General features: G+C 36.5%; 1 pseudogene; it reads right to left on the bottom strand.

The window, feature by feature from the left end:
- Nucleotides 1-267: 267 nt before the first annotated feature.
- Nucleotides 268-713, bottom strand: LOC129494096 (cytochrome b-c1 complex subunit 7-like; annotated as a pseudogene).
- Between the last annotated feature and the right edge of the window lie 4006 nt (nt 714-4719).

The following is a 4719-nucleotide window of genomic DNA, read 5'->3' as shown; positions in this document are numbered from 1 at the left end:
AAAAATGTGCAAAGGAGATGGAAATGAAATTATCAAAGAACTGATACAAAATATTTTCCAAAACTGAATGACATGAATTTCTAGATTGAAAGGGACCACCAGGTGCCTGATACGATAAATGAAAACTGACTAACAACCAGTAATGAATCAAGTAGATCCCCATATCTTTCAGTGAGATAAAAGAGGTCAGTTTCAAAGGATCCAGAATTAGGATGATTTTGAATTTCTTCTTCTTCTTTTTTTTTTTTTAATAATCACAGTAGACATTTATTTAAAGTAAAACATTTGCAGCTCAAATAGTTCCAAAATTGTACATTTCAGGTTTACCCAACTTCTTCGAAGTATTTGAGGACAGCTGCAACCACAGATTTCAACACCATGATTATTTCTTTGCCCATTTTCTCTCTCTTTTCTTTCTTGAATAACTTCTTTCAGATAAGGTTCAAGGTGGAATTTATCTTCCTCATATTTCGTCCACTGCTCCTTAAGCAAGATCTGATGCTCCTTGTCAGGTCCAGTGCCCTCTTAATGTGAAACATCCTGTCATTATAAAGGTTCTCAGGAAGCCTTCTTATGGCCTCCTTCACATCCTCATTCTCATATATTGTATCATCTTGCATTAACCCCAGTTTATTGAACCCTGCAGCATTGTAATACCACTTTCGAATGCCCTCCAGCCACCGGCTTGATGCTGCAACTGGCCTGCCCCTCATCTTGACAGAGCCTGCCGATTTTGAACTTCTTAACAGCAATCCAGGAAGTAAGAAGACAAAGGATAAACGCTTGAAAATTTATACAAGTGATCTCCAACCTAGAATTCTATAACCACCCACATGATCAATCAAGGGCAAGTGTAAATTAATGATATTTTGAAATACACACATTTTCAAATATTTACCTTCTATGTACTTTTTATCAGAAAGCTATGTTTATGGACAATAAACTCCAACAAGATGCGGGAATAAAGTAAGATAGAGAAAGGACACGATCCAAGACCCTGGAAATCTAGCAAAGGAAGTAGGCAGAGGAGATTTCCAGGATGTGAATGAAGCCCCAGGACAACAGCTGTCTAGTTGGGTTCTGGTTAAATCCCCCCAGAGGAATTTCAAATAGACTATTTGTTAGAAAAGTTTTAGATTTACAGAAAATTGAGAAGAGAATAGGAGGATTTCCATATATCTTATGTCCAGTGTTCCCTATTAATAACGTGGTACATTTGTTATAATCAATGGACCAATATTGATACATTTTTATTAAGCAGTGTCTATACTTTATTCATATTTCCTTAGTTTATATCACGTGTCCTTTTTCTGTTCCAGGATCCCATCCAGGATAGCACACTGCATTTAGTTGTCATGTCTTTTAGCTCTGGCAGATTCTTAGACTTTTTTTGTTTTTGATGATTTTTTAAAAAAATTTTATTTATTAATTCATAAGAGGCACACAGAGGAGGCAGAGACACAGGCAGGGAAAGAAACAGGCTTCCTGCGGGGAGCCCAATGTGGGACTCGATCTCAGGACCCCGGGATCACGACCTGAGCCAAAGGCAGATGCTCAACCACTGAGCCACCCAGGGGTCCCTGTTTTTGATGATTTTGGCAGCTTTGAGGCATACTGGACAGGTATTTCATAGGATACCCACTGTCAGAATTTGATGTTTTTTCTCATGATAAGATTGAGACAGTGGGTTACTGGGAAGAAGACATCACAGGTAGAGTGCCATTTTTATCACATCATATCAAGGGTACTTATCACCCTACTAGTATATTTATGTTGGTTGACCTTGATCACCTAGTTGAGGTAGCATTTGACAGGTTTCTTGTCTAAAGTTACTACATTCCCCCATTTCACACTGCCCTCTTTGGAAGGAAATGCACAGCCCAGATCTAAGGAGTGAGAAGATATAGTCTCCCTCCTTGAAGGTGGATTACCTCCATATATCATTTGAAATTCTTCTGCATGAGATATTTGTTTTATCTCCCATATTTATTAGCTTATTTGATCATGTATTTGTATCAGTTCAGATTCATGGATATTGGTTTTATACTTTGGATTATAATACAATACTACTTTATTAACTTCGTTGCTCAAATTGTGGTAGCTTTGGCCACTAGGAGCTCTTTCAGTTGACTCTCCTGCGCCTTTGTCATATCCCCAACAATGTGTGTGTTTCAACATTTCCTTACTTTCTCCCTCTAAAAATACTTCAGACACATCATGTATATTTTCTGTCTTACTCCAATATTCAGTTATTTGTCTAAGGAGCCCCGTTTCCTTTTATTGGAGAATGGTATTAGAAAACAAGATTTGAGCACTAGATGTGCTTGATGCTAATGGGTTATCATTTATTTTTGGGCTTTTCAGCTAACAGCAAAGAAATATATGTATGTATACTAACCTGTGTATTTACTCACATCTGTTTTTTATATATAACTAACCATATTTACAGCAGGTTAAACATGAGCTCACTTCTGATGTCTCCAGATCTACTCTATTACCACATGGATCATTCAGGCTCTTCCAGTTACTTATCTGTAACTCCTATTCCAGCAGTGAAAAATCTGGCCCCCATCATCTGCCATCCATTTACTCAATTGTGTAAGTCCAGTAATATGGGTAGCAGTATTGGAATTGTTGACTCATCACCTAGTGGGAAAAATTTCATCAACTGGAATATAGTTATGTGACTTTAGTCTTACAGACTTTTCTTGTTACCAAAGCTACTTACATCAGCACCTTTCCCTTCCATCTCTGCAGTGTGATGTTTCATATATTTTAGCACAGTTAGATGTTCTTGTCACAGTCTGAATTCCTAGCATCCCCAGAACGTCTAAGTGATTTTTAAAAAGATATTGTATATATTGATGTTCACTCTTTGTGCTTTAAAGGTCTATGGATTTTGACAAATGCATAGTCATGTGTCCACCTTACTGTACCACACAAATACAGAACAGTTCTATGGCCCTAAAAATCCCTTGTGCCTCCCCTATCCTAGAACCCGTGGCAACTACTGATTATTTTACTGTCTGTACACTTCGGCCTTTTCCAGAATGTCATATAATTGGATCATACAGCCTCCCTTTTTGCGGTTTGGTAGCTTACTTTTTTTTTTAAATTGCTGAATAATATTCCTTTGTACAGATGTGCCACAGTTTATTCATCCACTCACTTTCTGAAGGACATCTTTCAGTTTGGGACAATTATGAATAGGCTGCTATAAAGATAAGCATGCAAGGTTTTGTGTGTACATAAGTTTTCAGCTCAATTGGGTAAAACCTAGGTAAATATCTAGGGATGTGATTGTTGGACTAGACTGTATGACTGTATTTGGCATTGTATGAAACAGCCACACTATCTTCCAAACTGTCTTTCCATTTCCAACAGTAAAGAATAAGAATTTTTTGTGCCCTGCATTCTCACTAGTATTGTCAGTATTTGCTATTGTCTGTTTAAATTTTAGCTTCTGATGGGGTGTAGTGGTATTTCATTGTTGCCTTAATTTGCAATTCCCTCATCAAATACAATGTTGAGTATCTTCATAAGCATTTGCCATCTGTACATTTTCTTTGGTGAGGTTTAGATCCTTTGCCCAGTTCTTAATTGGTTTGTTTGTATTTTTTATTATTGAGTTTTAAGTGTTCTTTGTATATTCTGAAAACAAGTCCTTTATCAGATATATGTTTTACAAATATTTTCTTCCAGTTAGTAGCTTGTCTTTTGATGATCTCTCTCTTTTTTTGTACATTTTTTTATTGGAGTTAGATTTTCCAACATATTACACCCAGTGCTCATCCCGTCAAATGTCCCCCTCAGTGCTTGCCACCCAGTCACCCCACCCCTCTGCCCACCTCCCCTTCCACTACCCCTTGTTCGTGTCCCAGCTAGGAGTTTCTCATAGTTTGTCACCCTCCCTGATTTTTCCCACTCATTTTCCTTCTTTCCCTTATAATCCCTTTCACTATTTTTTATATTTCCCATATCAGTGAAACCATATAATGTTTGTCCTTCTCCGACTGACTGACTTCACTCAGCATAATACCCTTCAGTTCCATCCATGTCGAAGCAAATGGTGGGTATTTGTCGTCTCTAATGGCTGAGTAATATTCCATTGTATATATATTGATGCTCTCTTAAAAATGTCTTTCACAGAGTAGAAGTTTTCAATTTTAATAAAGACAACATTTTATTTCATGGATTGTAGTTCTGTATTGTATCTAAAAACTTTTCATGAAACTCAAGGTCTCTGAGGTTTTTTTCTTGAAGTTTTATAGTATTATGATGTATATTTAGGTCTACAATACATTTTAGTTAATATTTTGTGAAAGGTGTAAGGCCTATGTCTATTTCTTTTTGCATATAATCAATCATTCAATTGTTATAGCACATTTTGTTGAGAACATTATTCTTTCTCCATAGAATTACCTTTGCTCTATTGTCAAGGATCAGTTGAGTCTATATATGTAGGTCTACTCTGATTCTTCACACTCTACCACTTATTTATGTGTCTATTCTTTTATCAGTACAATCCGACCTAAGCAAACTTTGTAATAAATCTTGATACTGGGTAGTGTCAGCCTCTGACTTTGTTCTTCAGTATTATGCCGGTTATTCTCGGTCTTTTAACTTTTGTATGTAAATTTTAGAATCAGTTTGTCAACATACACAACATAGCTTAATGGGATTTTTATTGTGATTGAAATGAATATATAGACTGAGTTG

Source organism: Nyctereutes procyonoides, unplaced genomic scaffold (genome assembly GCF_905146905.1).
Source record: "Nyctereutes procyonoides isolate TBG_1078 unplaced genomic scaffold, NYPRO_anot_genome, whole genome shotgun sequence".
NCBI classification, from domain to species: domain Eukaryota; kingdom Metazoa; phylum Chordata; class Mammalia; order Carnivora; family Canidae; genus Nyctereutes; species Nyctereutes procyonoides.
This window is presented reverse-complemented; position numbering and strand designations above follow the sequence as displayed.